The sequence below is a fragment of the Poecilia reticulata genome, linkage group LG18 (genome assembly GCF_000633615.1).
Source record: "Poecilia reticulata strain Guanapo linkage group LG18, Guppy_female_1.0+MT, whole genome shotgun sequence".
Classification (NCBI taxonomy): Eukaryota; Metazoa; Chordata; class Actinopteri; order Cyprinodontiformes; family Poeciliidae; genus Poecilia; species Poecilia reticulata.
The window spans coordinates 15,498,507-15,521,307 of NC_024348.1; the positions used below are offsets into that span (position 1 = coordinate 15,498,507).

The 22,801-nt window shown below is 40.4% G+C and overlaps 1 protein-coding gene across 38 annotated transcripts in view; it reads left to right on the forward strand.

The window, feature by feature from the left end:
* Positions 1 to 22,801, forward strand: part of LOC103480676 (protein tyrosine phosphatase receptor type D) — a 456,187-nt gene that overhangs the window by 175,143 nt on the left and 258,243 nt on the right. For all 38 annotated transcript variants that reach the window (XM_008435747.2, XM_008435754.2, XM_008435753.2 and 35 more), the window contains exons 5-7: positions 2,314 to 2,388; positions 7,448 to 7,561; positions 16,882 to 16,926. The gene's annotated coding sequence lies outside the window, so the exon portion shown is untranslated. The remainder of the gene's footprint in view (positions 1 to 2,313; positions 2,389 to 7,447; positions 7,562 to 16,881; positions 16,927 to 22,801) is intronic.

Sequence of the window (22,801 nt, forward strand, 5' to 3'; positions counted from 1 at the left end):
CCATTATTAAATCTACTTAAGTAAAGTACAGATACACGAAAATTGTACTTAAGTACAGTAACGAAGTACTTGTACTTTGTTACTTCCCACCACTGGCAGTGACAGAGTGAGAAACATGCATTGGATTTGTGAAACGTGGATGTAATTTCAAGAGAGGTGATAAGTATTCAGATGGTATGTGGACCAAAACTGTTCAGAGATATTTTGTGTGTTATTCAAAGGTGTGTGAGATGACACAATCCGCAGTAAAGGGGTAACAGGTCAGTTTCACGTAGACAGATGTTACCTCAGATTTACATGTTTACTCCGGTGTATCCTGACTGTTTACGTGACAGACACTTGACACGTAATTATGTAGCCCCACTGTGTTGAAGCAGCGTTACAGAATGTAACAACACTCGGTTCTAATAAAGTGAGTAAATGAATGGGTGAACCATCTTTGTGTTACGAGCATTTCTGGGTAAAATTTACAAAATGTGCTCGTGCATTAAGCACTAAACCAGCTGTAGTCGAACGTCATATTTACAGTTTTTGTAGAAAGAAGCTTCGTCAGCGTTGGTGTGCAGTGAATTACCACTCGTTTGTTACTACGTGAGATCTTCTAAACATTCAGGTGTGGCACTGTAAAAAAAAAAAAAAAAGCAAATATGGCTTACATTTTATCCAACTGCTCCCACTTGGCTCCCGTTTAAGAGGTCGTGTGTAGACAGGTAATATCTTCACCTCCATCTCAACATTCTGGTGGTTTTACGAGTTGAGCCGCTGTCTCTGTTGGTTACTGTTCAGCGGAAGGTCATAAATGGGCGATTTATGTCTGAAGTGCAGCCAGGAATGCTGATGGTACTGTCAGAGAGCAGAGATACTGTCTGGTCTGACTCATATTTAATGGAATCTGTAACGTCCACAACTCCATGTCCTAACTCATGCACTTCACGCTGTGTGCTCACACAGAGAGAGGGAGTTAACATCCTCCAGCTGAGCGGCGGATATTATATAGAACGGCATAATATGACGGATAAAGATAAGGCTGTAAATTGGCTCCCTTGTAGCACTAAAAGCAGTTTTTGCACTTTCAGCGTCTTGCATCACTTTCCAAATCTAATTTAAGCGCGGAGTCGACTGCCGGCGCCAAAATTAATCGTCATAGCAAGAGCGAAGAACACTTCATTAGCTCCCAGCGTTCCAGTGCAGTCTGCAAAGTATTACCTAAATGAAATGCACGAAATTAAACGCATGAACACAGTCTGACAATGTGATAACTATAACAGAGTTCATTAACGCAACAACAGCTAATACCTTGCTACATCGATTAGCACCTACTCTCCCCCTCTGCGTCTGGTATCTGGACTTCCACAAACCGCCGTTGTTAAGATATGGGCATTTTAATTGCTATAGACAGGGGTCCATTAGCATAGCTTCTTGGGTGGCTGTGGCCATGTTTCTCTAAATCATTAAGCTAATTATACGAGCTAATTAATCAGTATGCTTGGAACGAGGTGCAAGAGCGGGGCCGCTCTTTGTTGGCTTGCATAATGAAAGGAGACCACTTTTAGATGGGGAAAACTGAGGAAAGGGAGGGAGAAGAGCAGAACTTTGATCTGCAAAGTAAACATGATTTTTTTTTCTTTTTTGCATATCAAGCACTCGAGCAGCGAAGAGATAAACTTGAAAAGTAAAAAGGAATGTTCTGAAGGAAAAAAAAAAAACGCCTTGTTGATACAGAATATTGGAGACGGTCAGGAGGGGAGGTGTCTGACATCCAATTATTGGTGTCATTTTCATGCAAGATAACGCACAGACTGGGGAAATGTCAATCACCGGTGCTGCTGTGACATTCTGGAATGCGCTTTACTTCTCTCATCTCGGTTAGTTCGACGCTGGCCTGCAAATGGCGAAGACGGGCACGGGCTGTATGCAGTTTTGACAAGGTTTCGTGCACAGCTTACCACTTTCTCAAAAAGCTAAGGTTGTTCTTTTAAGCGTGCCGTCACTGTCAAAAATTAATACGTACATGAAAAATCATCCCACCAACCTTTCTTTTTGTTTAAGATGAAGGTTATGTCAGCACTCGTTGCTGGAGGCCATTTTTAGCTGCTCTTAATATGCACAGTGAGGAAAATCAGTTTGTGGAATGTGCTTACACACTTACAAAGAATGTGCTGATAACAAAGCAGTGTGTGTGTGTGTGTGTGTGTGTGTGTGTGGTTTTCAATTCATGTTTATCCCTGCTGTTTTTTTTTTTTTTTTTTGTATAAAACATTACGATACACTAACGCATAATAAATCCTCTCCTCTTTGTCTTTTTGCTTCCAGGGAAATTCTGAGGAGTTCTGTTCTGACTTCGCTCTTTGTCTGAGGCAGCAGTCGCAACCGTTTGTTCCAAACGGGGTAAGAGCTACATTTTATAATCCTGAAAGAAAAAAAAAAAAAAAATTAAAAGATCAAGATTTTTTATTTTTTTTCCATTTCGTTTTTTTTCACACCAAACTTCTTCCAGTGCAACGACAGGCAAACCATTGCTATTGTGGGCTTATGGAGACTAACAACTAGCAATAAATTAATACATTAGCTAGCAATGAATTAAATGTTTGAAATTCACACATCTACTTGCAAAAGAAGTCCTACAGATGACACACTTTGTGTAGATAGTTTCTGTTCACTATGATTCTCTGCAGAAACTGACACTGGAAAGAGCAATTGCTTCCTAGAAGTGACCTTTCTTTTCCGTAATGCATTGATATGTTTGTTCTGATCAAAACGGTCCTATTGCCTTTTTTTTCTTCTTTTTCCTAAATAACATCTGCTCCGGCACAAAACCTCGTTTACAATGGAATCACTTTAGTTGGGGGCCGGGAGCAGGATAGGGTAACCTCTATTGATGTATTTCTTCTACTAAACAAATAATTTTCTCTGAGTTCAAATATCAATGTGCCAAACAATATGAAAAGGAAAAGGGTAAACAAGTGAAGCCAGAGAAATCAAATAAGGGGTCAGACAACTAAATGGTGTTAGTATGGATTCATGCACAGAAAGCACACATGTCTGGACATGATCTATTGCTTAGTCACAGTAAATTGGTTTGCCTTTTGAGATTTGATTTCTTGCAATAATTCGCTTTGGTGAATAAAGTGAGTTTAATCTCTCTGTCTCAGTCAATAGTGCGGCATAAAACCACAACTCGCAGTTTGTTCGGTCTTAGTTGCAGATTTTATTGTTTCGCCGACTGAAAATATCAGAACGGCATGGATTAGCGGAGCCAAAGCATGCTAATGGTGCCCTCTGGAGTGCAGAAATCACTACTGCTGCCGGTGTCTTTGTTTGTCACCGAGAAGAGGATGCGCCCACACACACCTCTCCCAGCATTTTGCCTGAGGACTGACAGGTGCTGTCAGCACTTTGTGGCACCGTGTGAGCACGCATGCCAGCAAACACACACAGGGAGCTGATTCCCGAGGAAAATCGGCAGTGAGCTCACCCGATTCGTGACCCAGAAGTGCCTCACTCTCACCCTCGGTGTCAAAGTAATTGTACCATTTACCTTTCCGCTGCGGTGTCGCGCATAAAGTGCCACTTAACTCTCCACTCATTAGTTCGCACAACCACAAAATGCCCCCATATGCTCTCATAAATCAGCTCCTCTCAAAAAAAATGTCTCATTATCATCGGCTTAACAGCGGTCTGGTCGGGATCATTAAAAGTGCAGTTCGTGTCCTCTGGAAGTTGAGTGAAGTTACCCACTATCACAGTGGTGTTTTTCAGATCAGTGAGCAGCGCTGCGGTTTCCCCCCCCCCCGAGGATTTGCGGGTGCAGCTGTAATTGGAGCGTTTGTGTTGCTGTGAGTTACTGTTCCCTGGGTAGAGGCCAGCACGGAGCAGAACATTCTTGTACACGTCCAAAGGATTTACTGTGAACTTATCAAGTGCTCTTGCAGGGAAAGTAATGTGGAGATCGAATCATCGATGGACTGTTTCCCCTTTTTAAGACGAGGCCCTTACTTTAATTCTCCTTTTTTACTCCCCCTGCCTCATAATGTACAGGAGTCCCAGTTTTTTTTGTTTCCACACAGGAGTTATGCGAAATGTTTGCAAGACGTGGAGCGCTGGGAACAAAAACTAATCCATGTTACAGATTTTTTCTGGTCTATTTTTTTTTATCACACTTATTTAGATCAAAATATATGAGAAGAAAGATAAACCTACAAATACAAAAGCAGTTTTCAATTGATTTCATTGTCATATAGAGTCAAAACTGTCCAAATTGACCCAGAAGCCGTTTTTAAAGAAAGTAATATGTTTTGGGTTCAGTTTCATTTTTCACACCCAGGCCAGATAACTTCCAATCAAGAATACAAACTAGAGCTTGCATGACAACATAAAGGAGACTAAAAGATAAGAAAGTAGCACATGCACTAATCTAAGGAAGTATAAGGAAGGAGAGCCCAGGAAACCACCTAAAGTACTGCAGACTGCAGCATTATGTGAAGTCGACTTTTTTGAGCTTTACATCATGTTATGTTGCATCAAAAGACATACCTGGAGTGCGCATTTTTGAGGAATCGTTTAACATCGCAAGGCAGTCACTCAGCTGTGCAAAGCGCCTGGTTGGATCCTAGTTCTGCCTACGAGGTGCAGCTCCTCCTCAGAGCCACAGTTTCCGCCTCGCAGAGCATTCCTTCCCCCAGCGCCGCCTCAATTCAGCTCCACCAGCCAGCAGCACTTAGCAAACACCTGGTGGAAATGCACATCTGCTGAGCTCATTGGTATAAGCTACTTCTTAGTGCAACCCTGGTAAAAGTGTTGTTAAAGGGCTGATAGAGGAGAAATGTTGCGATGACTTCCTGAAGGGAGAGTTTCAGAAAGAGTTTGAGATTTTAAACAAGGACCCAAATTCAAGGCGTTAAATATCAGACAAATTTCTTCCGAGTCATATTTGATATATGTAGCATTGTCATGACAAGTGAAGGTAGCATAGTTTCTTGATTGTGCTACGAAATGACACAGTGTGCCTGAAAAACACATGATACTGCCCCTTTAAAGTCAGTGTTCTTCGTTCAAACATATTGGTAAGAAACTGAGCAAAAATGGGATCCATGGAGATTCAAAGGGAAGAAGTCCACTGATCAACATTTCCAGGAAACTTTTTAACTGACCCCAGGTATTCTGGGGAAATATTTTGTGACCTGAAGAAACAAAAGTGCAACATTTTAGAAGGTGTTGGTCTTGTTATATCTGCAGAAAAACTTGGTTTCTTAGAATTTCTGCAAAAAGTCCAGCAACGTGGTGTTGGTGTGACGACCTCAAGGTGGCAGGCTGCTTCAGTTTCTGGACAGCCTGCTGTAGCTGATGGCTGTAACGGTTGTCTTTCAGAAAATCCTGACAGAGAACAATTCTAACTCTGTGAGTTGTCCTGAAACGGTGTGTTTGTGCTTAGAACCTCTCCAACACGAGACACAGAATTAAAACAGCTGCAAGAGTAGGTTAAAATAATTTCAAAAACTTATTTCCAGTTCAAACAGTCACCAAGAGTGGTACGACTCATTAGGGGTGAATTACTTCTCCACAAACGGTCAGGTTGGTTTGGATGGCTTCTTCCATTAATGCATAAAATCGTATCTTTGCATTGATTCAAATTATCCTTGTCTGATATAATAATTTGATTACATGAAACATTTAACGGTGACATAGAAAAAAAAAAGGAAACTCAGAAACTCTCTTCCACAGCCTTGAGCTGTACTCATTTTGAAGAATTGATTGGAGCTGTGGATGGTAAAGTGATTTAAAATAAATATGACAGGAAAAATATAACTTTGGTGGAAAGGCAAGAAAAGAAAAAAAATCTAAGTGCAGTCAAGTGAGTTTGACTAACTTTATAAAGCATAAAGTAAATGACAGAGGTAGACTCGTCAGAGAAGCTCAGTCTGTTGGGAGTGGCATTTGAATGGTCTCTCGGAAAAGCATCGAGGCGTTAAATTTAAATTGACTGAGCAGCTTTTTTGCAGAGACTTGAAAACACTTCGTAAATGATGTTTTAAGTGCATTTTTACTTTGAATGTGCATCCATCTACCTGTCACATGCGCTTGTGCTATAAAAAAAAACTGAATTCAAACCCGTAGCAGGTCAGTTTAGCGGGGAGGGGGAAAAAAAAATCGAAATTATACTCTGTAACCCTGTGGAGAAAAGCCTATGATTGCTATTAAAATGACAACTGTGATGAAAAGATACATTGAAATCATGTATCGTACTGATCTAAATGTCTTTCCACTAGTGAAGCCATAAATGAAGTCATGAATTACCTTATAGTAGCATCCAAACTTCTATATGGTGTGACCTGACTGGCCACTGGTCCATCCCGCTCCCCTGTAAGGTTAGAGAACCTGATATAATTGTGTCTCCACACTTCTTAGATTTGATGTATTGCTTCGTGTCGGGCGTTGTGTCCGTTTGAGAATGTGTATGCACAACCGGGCCTGTGTTGTGGGGCAGCCGGCTGGGATGATTTATTACACGCCTTGGAGGGATTTTTGCTTTCATGAGGTCACGAGTGACATGTCAGCCAAGCATGGTACACAGTTATTTTTATTTTTTATTTTCTGGGCGGGTGTGTGTGTGTGTGTGTGTGTGTGTGTGTGTGTGTGTGTGTGTGTGTGTGGGTGGGTAGGGGGGGTTCTGGCACGCCAAACAAGTNGGGGGGGGGAGGGGGGGTTCTGGCACGCCAAACAAGTTCCACCTTCCTACAACTATCAACATACAGCTACGTATGAAAATAAAACCCCCATCCAAAAAACTGCAATCCACTTTAATTCTGTAATTTATACACTTCTGTTTCGCAGCAAAAACATCTAAATATATAAAATTAAGTTCAGTCTAGAGTAAATTAAAATCAACATCAATTACTATGCAAAACGATAAAATAATATACAGTATATACTATTTTACTTTTCCCCCCATACAATAGAGTTTCAGTAGATCTTTTTTAAATGCCAGTTTGTATGAAGCTATTTATCTCTCTAAGTTCAGTCCATCACTTTGAACCCATTGACTTGGCAGCTCACCCTCATGTGGAGACGCTGAAGAAGAGCAGCTCTCTTTGGGGCGGGGGGGGGATGAGACCTCCAATAAATCCTGGGCTCTGGGTGGAAAGAAAAGAAAAACGCAGAGTACTGAGCAAGTGAGCACTTTTTTGTAGAAGATAAAAACCAAACGTACATGGAGTTGGTGGCAGCACTACATGCAGCAGTAGCTTTTGATCAAGAGAAACGCAATTAAAACCCTCCAGCACTGGAGTAATATTCTAATTCCACTGAGCAGGCAGCGACGAATGCTAGTTTTAAAGAGAAGTTGCTTCTGATGGAATACCACAAACTCATGCAACATGTTTTAGGAACTTCTCCAAACAATGGTATATGAAGCCAGGACTGATCACACCGGCTTGTCCTTCTCTCCTAGGTGGGGGTAAAGGGGGCTTTAGCTGCACCGGTGTGTCGGCGAGGTCGGCCTGCGGCAGCAGGGGCGGCATGGTGGCACCTGCATGAGCCCGACGGAGAAGCCTCAATTCTCTCGGTGAGTTTGCGTTCTTTCAAATAAACGAAAGCAGAACGTCATCAGGACAACTGACTGCAGCACTGATTTAAAATGAAATGTTAAAACGAAAGCATCATTATATATTTGAAGACAACACTTTAGATGGAAGTTCTAAAATCAACCATTGTTTGTTGGATGACAAAGAAGATTTTGATTAAATTACACAATTCTTCCCCATCTGATTTCACTCATCAGGGAGAGGGCGATAGTCTGACGAACAAGATTATCGCAAATCATAATTTGCAGCTATGTATTTGTAATATAATATTATGTGATTTTCATACAGTGCTTTAATGGTAATATGGTAAACTTAAAATCACAATCATAACGCTTGGTAGATTGTAATTGGATCTAAAAAGGGTATTATTGGTAGAGAGTGAATATAAACTGAGTTACATTTAGATATTTTATGAGATAAAAAAAAAAAATCTTTTTTTTTTTTAATGATTGTGGTTCTGAATGATTTTTCTACATCCTTAAGCTATATCCACAACAATTATTACGTATTTGAAGTTCAAAAATAGCAATCGCTGCTGAAAATATTACTGAACTTTATAAATAATGAAAGCAGGGTCACATAATTTCTGCTGTTATCAAAAGATCAGGATATATAATTTTAAAGATCAGCCAATCAGCATTTCCTCATGCTGGGCCCATATGTGGCAATGCTGAGAGAGCATTCACAAGCGAGGCTGCCATTAAGTCACAATGAGGAGGCAGGGCGGACGAAGTGCTTTGGTCAAGTGAGATGGACGGTTCTGGCTTTGAACCAGCAACCCGATGTTTACAGGTTGAGGCACTGCGTTCCCAGGGGGAAGAAAGTAAATGAGAATAATGGCAGAAATAACTCCACTAATGTTCCTTCCCTAAGCTACCAATAGGTCTTTCACTGGCCTTATCAAGAAACGAGACAGGCCACAAAAAAAAAAAAAGCTATGAGGAGTACTTTCTATTAAAAAGAAGAACAAGGAGTATAAAATTTTGTTGGCAGCATTAACTGCTTGTAAAAACAAATGGTATCTGGCAAAGAAAAACGGGTAAACACACAAGTATAGAGGGAGAATACTAGGTATGGGAAATATACTTGTAGTACATTGTAATAAATATGCCAATAACTACTAATCAGCTGATTTTACCAAGAAAAACATCAGGAATTGTGTGTATCTTGTGAAAAAGAGACAAAAAAAACCCATAATTAAGGTAAAAAATGAAGAAAAAAAACATAAGGGGAAGAAAAACAAACACAAACATAATTCTGGGAAATATCAGCGTGTATTTTGGCCACCATCCTTCAGTGTCAAACATTCTACGAACAGGTTTCAACAAATAAATAACGTTTAAACAAGCTTTTGATCCTGGGGATTTTTGAAAATTAACCCTACGGAGCACTAATGTGTTCAGTTGCAAATTCTCGGTGTTATTTCCTCAAATTTAACCAAGGCACTGAACATTAATATGTTCTCAGAGGGAAGATGCACCCTGACCTGAGCACCGTGCGGTGATGTAGCTGAGGAAATACATTCGGCCTGGTCATAAATATTGCACTGTGAGTACACGGAGGGCTTTTGGGTCTATGAATTATTACGTAGTCCAATGGCTCTGCGCCAGCCAGAGTGTATCTCGCTCAGCTTTCGCTCGGCAGTAAGCTGCGACTGGGGAATTGCGGTTATAGGCCCAGCACATATAACTGCCAATGATACCGGGAATCCATCACGGTCATCCCACATGTTGTGGTGTGTACTGCCACATGAGCAGACGCAGAAACGGTCCGAAAACAAACAAAAACAATAAAAGCAAAGTAAGAAATGCTGCCTGTATTTTCAGAGTATTGAAATTGATCTACTTTGATCTACGTCAATGCACCGAGTATGTGGAATTAGCCCACCTTTTTGGGGGTCTACTAATTTGGTTTTCACATGCGTGAGTTAACTTTGTGCTCTATTGAGTTACAAGACTGACAGTTAAACGCACCTGATTATACCAACACAATGAGAGCAAAGGGAGATCAAAACAAGCATCTAAATGGAGGAAAGAGGGACTTCTGCTCGACGCGCTACGTGTTCAGACTGAAAAAAATTGCGCGGCAGGTTGGGCTCTTCTGGTGATTAGCAAAAAAAAAGAAGCATAATCTCCAGACTGCTGACACATTTCTTTTGAACAGAGCATGTCTGAAAAAGGCAGATATGCTTTAGAAAAAGAAAAGAGAGAGAAAATGGATGAAATCTGTGTCAGGTCAGATAGCAGCCAGCAGCTTTCCGGAATAAGTCTCTGCTAAGCCACAAACACACAGGATTAGTAGCTGAAGTACTGGCCGCGAAAGGATGAAGAAAAAAAAAAGGGAGGACAATATTAAATGATTAGTGACAACTTAAGATAACCTTTAAATTACTTGGTTAAATACAGTCTACAGTGTGCGCTCTATGAATATGGAAGAGTGAAGTTGTTGAAGGATGTGCGCTGGGTCTAATATTGAAGCAATTCCTGAAAAGCATAATTCTTTAAAATATATCTCTAATGCAAAGAGGAAGCAGTTTTGTGAGCAGAGGAGCTAAGTAGTGGTGGAAGAGGATTTAAGTCTCTGTTAATGGTTGTTAGTAGCACACTTGTTTTTTTTTTTTTATTATTCATGTAATTATTTGGTCAAGTTTGTGTCCGAATGCATTGGGTAAGGTTGTTTTATATACTGGCAAAGACATATATGCCCAGCGAAAATATTTATACCCATTGAACTTCCACAGTTTGTCACATTACGTCCCTATACTTCAATTGGATTTCATACAACAAACCCACACAAAATAACACACACCTGTACTTGAACCATTGTTAGGGGAGTAGAAGAACTGCATTGGAAAAAGCAAATCAAAAGAAGATCCGTTTGTACTTTAACAAACTCATGTCGGAGTAGGAAAATGTTATAATCAAATTGGATCAAAGTTAAACTTTTTTTTTTTTTTTTTTTACATAGCTTGTGAAACACATTGTGTGCCAGAAAGCTAATGTAACATGTCAAGTTAAAAATTACTCAAGTGGTTTGCAAATGTGCAAAAAAAAAAAAAAAAAAAAACTAAACAGGAGCTAATGTCTGAAATGTTCAACAAATTGCTTCAGTTCTGATTGAGGGAGAATCTGCCATCACATGGCATTAAATAACCACAAGATGGCGCTACACTTCATCATTTCCGTTTGGAACAGCTTAACTCTTGATGCGAACAGCTGAGGCATATTGACTGACATGGCATTAACACTTGCTTCCATTCACTTTGCTCTGACAAGCTTTGCAAGGCAAACTTTAAACATATTTAGTCTCCATGAACTAATTATAGATCACAGATTAGGCACATCCTCATTCCTTTTCAAGTTCACTCATTTAATGTTAGACGAGACCTTACATTTCCCATTCAAACACAACAGTCGCTTGCATGTACTGCAAATAGGGGGTCATGATATAAAAGCATAGACTGAAATTACAGTTGAAACCAGTAGATGGCAGTCTGTCTACACAGAATCCTCCAAAAGATATTTTATTTGTCTTCTCACTTGGCTTTCCTTCCTCAGCAAAAGTTCCTGAGTGGCACCATCTTTGCGGAGTATGATGTAAATTAACCCTGGAAAGAAGCATTTATTGATGCTGTAAGAAAGTATAAGGGAGCAGATGTGTGAAAAAGATTTGAACAACAGCTGCAACAGCACACAAGCTCTTCTGCTCCCCCTCCTTCCTTTCTTATTTTCTTCTTAGATCTCTCATGCTTCATCTCTCGCACTTTTACAAAGCCAAATGGCATCACAACCCCACCATTCGTGCACGCATGCACACCTCCCCGCCATCTGTGTGTGCAGCGGCCCGTGTCCCTTGCACTGGGAGCGTTCGGGGAGCACGAGAGTGAAAGAGAAAGTGTCTCCCGGCTCTCCGGTCGCCCCCCCGCAACCTCCCGTTGCGCCGTTGTCTGTCAAGCGGCCACGCGAAAACGTCACCCTCGTCTTTCCCCCGCCATCGTGTCACCTGTGCGCTCCACAGTCACGAAAGCGCAGCTCGGCTTTGTTCATTAACTACGCTCGCAAACGCTGGAGCTCGGCGGGGGGCAGAACAAACAAGCGCCAATGGTTAATTTATTAAAAGTCTCAGTGCCACAGATGGCACAATTACAGCCTGTATTTCTTCACCAGGCAGACTTATTTAGCTGAAAACACATGGCACAGAAAGTGGATATTATCTGTCAATATTACCTCTGCCTGAGATGTAGAGAAGCAAAGTGATTTTCTCTGCATGGGTCTTCATTGTATCGAACAGCACGAGTTTATTGTCTCTGTGAAAACAAAACACATAAAGTCAGACGCCGCAGTGCCTTCACCTATAGGTGATTAAAATCAGCAGTGAAATTGGTGATGGTTATTATCTCAAGCTGGACAAAAATTTTCAGGGTTTAAAAAAACAAACAAACAAAAAAAAAAAAACATCTGCGCATACAGCTTCTGCAGTTTTCACCTCTTTTCTCAGCGTCCTCCTCCGTTTAGACGGCAAACAAGTGCAGTCATAAGAGCCATTTTCAGCTGAAGTGATGAGAAATAGCAGCAATCAGCCAGGTGTCTGGAAGCTGCATATGCCCTTTCTTGTATGTGTTTGTGCTTATGTATTTGTAAAAAATTGACGATAAAAAAAAAAAAAAAGATTTCTTGAAACTATTAACAGGTGAATGAATACGAGTTATTATGGAATGACTTGAGGGGGAGTGGGGGGGGGCAGGAAAGGACCAAGTGCTGTAACAATGTAAAGAAATGAAAGGATAATTGCAACAATTTTGCTCTGGCTTGAAAACTGAAAAAGGAAAAAAAAAAAGACTGAGAATGTTCTATGTAGAGCCAACGTATTCTAATGCAACCAGGTTTTTTTCTGAGCCGCTAATCCTGTATTAATAACTGAATTTGTACAATGGCAGATGCATTCAGCTTTTTTTTTTTTCTTTTTTCCCTCAGGTGTATACAAAAACACGGCTATTACTGCAAACTGAATGAAGATAGCTTGAATGTCATAATGACTCGGCATGTTATGGAACCTTATTTTCTTGCGATGGTAGGAACAAACTGGCTCATTTCAGCTAACGTGTGGAAGTTTCGTAAAGGTTTAGGCTTTAGCATTAATATGCAGTCCATGCTGAAGGTGGAAAGAAAGCAGGATTAACAAAATGGGGCCTCAATTATGGTTAAATCCATTATACATATTTATCAAACTGTACTTGTTTATAATACTTTGAGAATCAGATTTTTTTTTTACCCTTCCTTGAAATGCAAAATAGTAGCAACAAGAACGCAGCAATACTTTATAATTGTTCTACCACTGTTCCCACCCTTATCTTAGCTCTCTTGGTAATGCTGCTCTTTGAGTTGTCTAGCATCCTAGCATGATAACTTGAACATAATGTTAGTAAGATTAGTCCTACTATGCTAACGTTAGCTTTATGTTGCTAACGTTAGTGTCACATGCTCAGTGCTTACCTGAATATTTTAACTGTAGTCTTATATGACAGGAGTCCACCTAACATTTACGGTATCTGCTGCAAAACAACAATTACCCACAAAAAATTGTTAAATGTCTCAGACCAAACAACTATGTCTTTTAACAGCAGCAAATGTTTACATATAAAACATAAATTAAACATCTGGGGAATTTCTGGTGCTTGACCTAACTTTCTTAGCATTAGGATGTGGAGGTTAGCATAGCTTACTTAATTATATATTGAAGCCTAACATTAGCTTAAGTCTTGGTGTGCTAAAACTATTTAATTAACATCCTTTCTATAGCCTCCATTTGCGGATGTTAATTTGCTCATAATATGCCAGTTTCATACCTAAAATGTTAATGTTAGTCTTGGCATAATAATAATAATAGTAATACTGTTAATTATTTATATGCTGAGCTTAGTTTTTGTATGATAAACATAGTCTGAATGTCCCAACTTTATTCTTAACATCCTAATGTTTGCCTTAATGTGTCACAGCAGATTATCGTCTTCATTAATTGAAGTAATGTACTCAACATCTGAATAGCAGGCCTCATTAATGCCTGAGTCACTGTTCGAATGGCCAATTTGACAGTTTGACAAAAGATTGTGTAATCCCTTCTCATTAACTGGTTTGGAGAAAAATAAGCTTGGTTGCAAACAGTGTTGTGTTCAGCCCGTTGTAAAAAAAAAAAAAAGTGGTCGAAACGTCCAGACTTGTAAATCAGGCCCATTGAGGTAGCATAATGCCGATGATTATGACAACCAGGCGCAGGAGAGTTATAGAAGGATGCTGAGTTATGGACTGGTGGGAATGATGCCCAGAGCTAAAGAGTCTCACCAATTAAGAAGCAGTCTGACTTACTCTGCATTACATGACAAAAATATATGTTTAAGTCCCTGAAAACAAACAGCGCCGTTTTTTTTTTTGGGGGGGGGGACTTTTTAAAAAAGAGCGTACTTATAAAGAAAAAAAAAGTCAAACTGAATACATGTTTGAAATGTGTTGTTGCGTTGATAGGCAATTTATCATTTCACTAGGTGACTCCAGGCGTTCAGTTCATAGTACTTTTTTTGTAAAATACTGTCTGCATTCTGTTCATTCTACTCCCCTTTGTGTTAAAAAAAAATCATTCATTCATATTGATTGCCAGCCATAATAATATAATCAGACGTAAAGCCTGACAAGGCTGGCTGCTCCGATAGATCAGAGCTGCTGACAGTAGAACTATGCACAGGTCATAAACCCTCACCTTCCCTGTTTGACCCTCACATCCATTTGCCTCTGTCCAATATGAATGCAAATAACTCTGCGTTTTTGGTGACATGTTTATGGTTATCTCTGTATCTCCCCCCTCGCTCTGCCTTAAAGTGCTGATGTTACAGAGCTAATGGGATCTAAAAAGGTAACCTATTGCTCACCGGTGGTCAGCTCGCCCCCTGCTCACGCTCATGCAGCGTCCCCCGCCCCCCTCCACCCCCAAAGCATAAACGAAAGCATCGGAGCATGCCCATGCTTGCACACATATACAGTATGCATGCCTACATGTCCTCTACCCCAGTCACTTGTGTATGCATTGAGCTGATAAGTACTGCAGTTCATTTTCTCCATGGCAAAGCACAGTAAAAAAAAAAAAAGTAAGAAGGGGAAAAAAAAACTCTGGAGTAATAATTGCTTGGAGTGGGGTTGGGGTTGTTGGTTTTCTGTGAGGGTGCAGGGAGGGAGGGACAATACGAGCTTGGTTAAATATGCTTGATTGCCTCCTAAGCTTCGGTGCTGTGTAATAAAATATGCCTGCTGCAGACAGGTCCCTTTGCGATAGCTTTCTCGTCACTTTCTTCCTTGCTGCCTTCTTTTTTTTTTCTCTTTTTCTGTATTGCAAATTTTCCCTCTTATGTCCTGGCATTTTCATCTTAGGCTGGCCGAGTCCGTCAAAGCGTTTGTTGCCATTGAACAGTTATCTTTGTAATAATTACGGAGGCCAAATCCAGCCTAATTGAGTATTCCTCACCGCATCGAAACGACCACTGCCTTATTATTCCGTTCTACAATTTAATTTGCAAATTTATTAGCATGATAGACGGCATTCAAAAGCACTGTGATAGTAAGGAACTCAACAAAACAAGGGAGGTCAGGCTGGAGGGGCCAGAAAGCAGCCCATATCCTTACCCGGTTAATTATAGTCATTTACATATTAGAGAGGTGAAGATGATGGTTTAAATATTAAAACAGCTTGTTGGCAATGTGGAAACCCTCCGGCCATTACCTGACTTAGCCTTAGGGAGCAGCAACAATACATTTTGATGTATAAAGAGCCTCAAAAAGAACAAAATCAAATGTTTGTTCAATTATCTTTGCCAGTCTTGAAACATCTACAACGTGGAGTTAGAAACTCATGTTGGTGGGTGAACTTTGACGCGATAACACATATCATTGGACATGAGGTTATTATGTTAAAGAGAAACAGCAACGAGTCAACTAATGTGTAGTTTTAAAACCCACAGTTACATCAGTGTCACTTTCTTTTGACAAAAAAAAGTGTTTTATTGAAGAGCTTAGTCTGATTAGCTGTTCTTCTTCAAGATAATGCCTTACTCCCCCACTCGGAATCACTTCAGAAAATATTAGACTGCTGCATCCAAGATCCTCACATGGGGAAATACTAAAGAGCTGTAAATCGTAGTGAACTGCATGCAGCAACAGATGGGCTTACTCATGTTTATGTGTCAATTATCTTATTGGTCTCATTAATAAAACATATTTTTCTTCAGTCTCTAATCCATCAATCAGTCTTAAGGGTAAATTATGTTATTTAATCATTAAGCTTTGGTGGCATAGTTTATAGAAAGTAACGAGATGGATGCATAATAAAATCATATCTGCTCTTAAAACCACAATACTAACACCTTGACTGAAATTGAATCATTGTATTGTGTCTAGTCCCTAACAGAATCAATAATTAAATTATTACTAATTACATGAATATTTAGGCTATTGACGATTAAGTAACGAAACTGAAACGGAGACGAAATCCAGCAACTTAGAAATTCTAAATAAAACAGAGAATCAAGTATTTCGATTATTGTCAGCAGGTTAAAGGTGAAACTTTGTTTACGCTCTCTGTCTGAAACTCTCGGAAAGGAAAAATGAACTCCAAGGGGCTCCGTGTGATTCGACCGAAGTGCCGAAATCGGTTCTCATCGTCACAGCGGCATGACGAAAATCACATCCTTTTGTTTTCAGCCTCGTGTCGTCCGCCTCTTCCTCTCACAACCCCTCTTTCAAACTTGAGCGTAACTGCCCCGACTAAGTGAACGACGTCTTTTAATGTATAAATTATCTCCAGTGTGCAAAACTGAATGGACATTGTATTTTCAGTTATTTTCAAGCATGAACCAACAGGACGCCCTCATCATTCATCGGCTTCCCTGATGTGTAAATTGTACCGTCAGGGCAGCATTATCTCATCTGGAAAAATCCAACGTTTTATTTCTGTACGTTAAGAGAAGAAAAAACATCTGATTTGTCTTACACCACTTATTCCACACTTATTAGCACCTCTACTAATTCACAATAATTACATACAATTTAGGTATTTCTCTAATTTCAGAATAGATTCTACATTGCAGAAAGTGTTTCCTCAGGAAATTAAAATAATTTCTTTATCCCCTGTTCAAAATGGGAAGGACAAGAGTACAATCATTTTGAAGTCTACGCTGTCTTTAATATACTGTATATTTTTTCTTTCAGAAAGCCTGAATAGGACTTTAATCCCTGCTCCTCTTTGTCTCTTCTCGATGCAGTTCTCTTTCCTGAGATGTCAACCACAGGATGAGGCCTGAGGCCAGGTGAGGACCAGGGATAACCCCGACTTGCTGTTTTGATCTGTTTGCGTACGTTTCCTGCCATTCTTTGGAGGGAGCTCGCTGCTGCTTCCTATTAGCATCAGCCGAGGATTTAGGCTGATCTCGTCTGCGAGTATCCATCTTTGTTATAAAGAGGAATTGCCCATCTCAAGTGCCAAGACAACCCAGAGAATATGTCAAGTGATGTCCAATCAAGAGCTGAGCCGAATCTCTCGACTCGAGCTCGATCCCTCCCTGACCTGCAGCTGTGTAAAGGGGGGCAGTGGGCGTGTGGGGGGAGTGGGGAGGGGGGTGGCAGGAGGAGGCTATATCTGGCAACCTAAACCTTTTTTAAAGTGACTGAGGCAGTGAGGGAGACTGACTGGCACTGATGGGACCGGGCCGGGATTGTGCGATGCCGGCGTGCCGCGGCGCGCGCCCAGGCCTCAGAAAGCTTGATTGATAGAGTGTGATGAGACTGTCACAGAGCAAGGAGAGCAGCGCAGAGATAGGCTAGATGGAGGGAGGGAAGTGGGTTGACCAGCGGAGGGAGATAGGGGGAAATAAATTTGAGAACACGTGAAGGATGAAGTGGGGGAATGAAGTGGCTGGATGGAATGTGTTTCGGACACATGAAGGATGGGGAGGTGGGAGGCTTGGAGAGGGGAAGGCGACTCTGTGAGATACTGAGAGGCTGGAGGCTTCACTTCGATCTGGCTTGAACCAGTTCAGTTAATGTGATGGTGAATATGTAAAAAAAAAAAAAGCTCAAAATGTTGAAATAGGTAGATTTATTTTAATACTTTGCTAAGCGTATCTTGGATTCATTAAGTTACAATGGTAAAAATTTGCCTTAGCTCAGAAAGTGAATATAATATTGTTAAAATACAATGTCTGGCCAAAAAGAGGCCACATGAATTTAACCAAGGAAATATTTATGATCCTCCTCCTGGATAGTTACTGCAGTAGGAGTAACTACAACAAGTTGACAGCAAGTAATTTAATCTTAACTGATGCAGCGTTTAGCTTCTTATTTCCTAAGCAGCTTTACATCTTTTCCACATTGGTCGTGGAAAAGATGCAAGGCTGTTTAAGACCAAGCGTGGCAATGATGTAGATCAGAAACATCTAATGGAACTGCAGAAACTACCAACATTGGGGTTGAGAACCCCAACGCTTTATTAAAAATTGGAAGGATAGTGGAGAAGCATTATCTTTGAGGAAGAATTGTGGTTGGAAAAGAATCCTCTGTAATTTATTCAGGGATCACTTTAACGCTTGGTGACATCAAATTGAGAAAACGGCTGTGCGGCCATAAGGAAACCCCTAATCAGCGAGGCTAGACAGAAAGACAGACCTCAAATTTCAAAGGAGCATAAAAATTGGATGTAAGAAGGTTATGTGATCTGATTAATCTAGATTTACCCTCTTCCAGAGTGATGGGCACATCAGGGTCAGAAGAGAGGCAGTGATGCTTTCACAGTACAAGCCGGTGGAGATGGCACTGTGTAGTTGCTGCAGTTGGTCAGGCGTTTTTATTTACTTATTTATTTTCAGGGTCTTGTTTGGTTGTGTAGCAATTACTGTGTAAAAGCCATGGGAGAAATATGTGTTAAGAAACTTCATTAGAAGTTGCTTTGGGTTCATGCGAAAGCGTAGCAAAAGAAAGTTAAATTAAAGCATTATTATTAGAGATGTGCCAATCAGGTTTTTTCCTGCCGATACCGATCACCCATGAGGGCCGATCACCGATACCGATCACATAATTATTATTATTTTTTTAATCATAAACACTACCGGTTACATTATGGGGAAAAAGGAACCATGAGGAACCATAAATTCACCTTAATTTAGACAAAAACTTGTTTTTAATAACTTTTTCCAAGAAGAAAACTAAACAAAACAGGCATTGTGCAAATTGTACTGCTATTGGTAATACTATCCTTAACAGACTGATAAGACATGAAGGCTCTGAAGAGGCTAAATAATGCAAAGAGTCAAAATAAAACCTCTCAACATTGCCAAAAAATTCAAGTATAAACTTAACATTCAAAGGCAAATACAGGATCCATTACAATAAACAATCCTGAGTTACTGAATGAAAACTTCCTGATAGCATGGCGGCTAGCTGATTACTGCTAGTTCTGAGTGGCTGTTTCTGACTGAGCGGAGTAATTATGCAGAACAGGGAGGAGATCGGTTATTTTTTTAGAGATTATCTGTCTCATGTTAGGACAGCGAAAGTTTTAATACGTATGTAAAATTTATTTTTTTAAGTTAGATACTGCAGCTTCAAACAGMGGTTCGGTGTGAGAGTCACTACCAGGTGGAGCAGAAGCGGCGCTCCGTCTGTGAAATATTACTACCTGTAGCGTAGCAGCGGTTCAACAGCGAGAGCAGAACCAGCGTCTTACATCGCAGCTCGAAGACTTAAATAATGTTGCGGGTTATTTGTTTAGCTTTCTGACCGTCATGCTAATCTGGGTGTTTGTAGCTGTGCGCTGCTTTACCTGCTATCTGATCCTCCATATGTCTTTTTTACTGCAGTGAGCCTCGATGTAGCCAAACTCCGTCAAGTATGGCATTGTTTTTATGCCATATTAGCTTCGTTGTGTTGATGCATTTTGACGTGCTTCAATTTTTCGCCGCAACTCGCAAAGTTCCCATTCACTCAGTGCGTTATAGTTCCACATTGATTAGGATTTGTTGCTGCGCGTTTGCGCAGTGCTAAGGAAAGAGGAGACCAGCTGCACAGGCAGGCTGTGAAATGAGATGCAGGTGATCGGTATCGGCAACAAGAGCCAATGATCGCCGATCACCGATCATGCACTTTTTCATGAAAGTCGGCCGATTATGATCGGTGACCGATCGATCGGCACACCTCTAATTATTATTATAAAAATATGTTGGAATAATAATGTAAAATTGAGCGGAAGGAAAAAAGCGTGGGTACAATCAACAAGGATAAACATAATCTTGAGAGTATTGTGAAGCTTATTCTAGAATACTCATATGAACGTAAAATGACAGCAAATTTTACTCCTGGTTTGTGTATCACTCTGAAATCTAGAATATATTTACACTTTTTTGAAATAACTAAATTTAACTTCTACTTTATTGGGTGGATCTGCAATTTTAAAAAAAGTAAACGCATTAAAATACATTACTTTATCATTACTGACAACAAGTGATGCTCCTACACAACATAATAATTACTGTAATAATTATTATTGATTAAATATTTTTTAAGTATGTTAGACATTCTTAAATACAACTGAGCCAATCTGAAAGACATCTGCACATAAAAGTCGACCCTTTTTCTTAGAATTTAAGCTATTTATATGATAAATTTGACTTGGTCTATTTCCAAAATATCCGTTTCTTTTTCCGTTTTCCACAACAGAAAGACATCTGTAGGTTTGATTACGTTGTCTGCTGCGAGATAAAGTTCGATATACAGTAAGAGGACGTTGATTCTGTTAAATTTGTAACATCTAAATCATATTTACATGGACAGATCCCAAGGTGTCCCAACAACAACAACAAGAAAAGCCCTCCTTAGCTCCTATTTCCCGTACAGTAAGACGCCCATGTGAATATAACTAGTTTACTGGGCTGTTTATTAGTTTATCAGCACCTGCTTTGGAGACTATATTAGATATTGTGGACACATGGCGTGCTGGCAGTGAATGCAACACAGGCTGAGTTAATGCTCTGTTCTGGGAATTCCACAGTTAGTGAATTCAGACTCAATAAAGGCACCATGTTTTACTTTTATCCTTGCCTGAGGAAAGACGGCTGACTCACCCAGAATGCCTAAGTTATTATTAGTGCCTCACATCTGTGGGGAGACGCTGCATGCGTGCGTGCGCGCGAGCGTGTGTTTTTTGTGTGTGTGTGAGAAGTCGAGCTCCAGCGGCAATGGCGAGTTCATACAGGAGCGGTGCGAGGAGCTCTTATCTGCCACCTGCCAAGCTCTGACCAGGGCCTCGATTCCTGCCCCCGCTCTCCCACCCTGTCCCTCTGTTCCCGGTGGGGGCTTCCCAACCGGTCTGCTATAGGCAAGTCAGCCAGGTGAAATGAGCAATTCCCTTTGAGGGACAGGAGTGCTGCATAGACTCACTGTGTGAAATGGCTGCTCACTTTGGCAGATCAATGCCCTCTCTTTCCTTCGCGCGCTGCAGCTGAGTGATAGTCGGGCAGAAAACGGCGGAGGCGGGGGTGGGGAGAGGTGGTCTTCCGTGTGATGTTTGTTTGTGGGCGCGCGAGGTTGTCTGTGGAAAGGAAGGATAGACCGTTAGCCGGGCATTTAATTATATTTGCCACGGCTGCTCTGAGGGAGAGCTGTTGGGAGAGAAAATTTGAGGTGCTTTGCATAACCTCAAAAGACGTGCAATATTGCCATTACCCTTTAGAGGAGAGAGGGAGAGAGAGAGCAGCTCCCAGGCTTACCGGATATGAGAATATTCAGCCACTCAAGTGGAAATTTTGCCAATATGAATGATATTAGTGACAATCGTATTAAAATGCTTAGTGGTGCCAAAATGAATCTAATACTTCGGTAGCGATGAGTCTCATATGTCACACGTTTCTAACATGGACCTGTTCGCATACACACAGAGGGTTATGATTAATGACTAAATCTTGACCAGACAACTGCATTTTTTTTTATTTTTTATTCTGCAGATATTGTTTCTGTACATGCTGGTAATGTGTTGTGTTCAAATTGGGAATATTTTATATACATCAGGGTTGTATGAACATTAGTACAACTTGCCAGTTGTACCATGACCGTCGTGCATTAACATACAGTATAAACAACCTTCTGTAATTAGTAACTCATACATATCTGATCATAATTTTAGTTATACTTTTTTTTTTTCTAGGTGGGGCTTTATTCAACACCTTTTGAATAATTCAGGATCTAACATGACAACTTTCCCCAGAACCAGTGTTGTGCTCGATTTTATTATTAACAATAAATTAAGTGTTGTTTGATGTGATTTCTAAAGATTGCAACATAAATACGTTTTGTTCTCTCAAAATTGAGTCCATCCATTTCCATCATGTCAAACGTGAGTTTGGGATCATTGTCTCGTTGGAGCACCAAGTTTCACCATGACTTGATTTCCATTTTTATTACTATATTATAAAATAGCCAACTTTTTGTGCTTGGTCAGTTGATTAAGGACGGGCATCTGGCATTAAAACATGTGCCAAGTCTGAGTGCACGCAGCTGTGGAGTGGGGGAGGATAACTGTGCTGTGGCACATTGTTCTTATTCTTACACAAATCATCAGTACTGCTTTGTTTTGTTTGATTTTGATGATGTGAAGTGACCTGGTTGACCTTTGATGGTTGACCCTTAAACTTTGGCTTACATGTTCAAAATAAATGCTCTCTGGCAATGAATGATGAACGAGTTAAAAGTCTCACCTCGACTCCTCTGAACACGTCTCAAACTTTGGTTTGTCTTTCCAGCAAACGTTTCACCAGAAGGAATTTGGTTTTTGCTTTTGGGCAGCTGGAAATTTCAGTTCAGCTTGAAGGTTTTGGAGCGCAGGCTTCTTTCTGGCGTGACGCACTCTCAGCCCATGGACATGTGAGAGGGGCGTTGCTGTGGACAGAGTCACAGATTTCAGGAGTTCCCACTTCAGATGGGAACAGTGGTGTATATTTGAGACTTTGGCAAAATGGCAAAAGTTCCAAGATATGATTTAATGGCATATCTAACACTTAATTATCTAAATGACATGCTAGCCAATTATTTTTACATGGAAGTCCAATACTATTCATTTTCTTAGCAGATTTATATTAAAGGACTTTTTAAGTTTTACCAACATGTTTCTTTTGACTGGAAGTAATATTCATTCTTTAA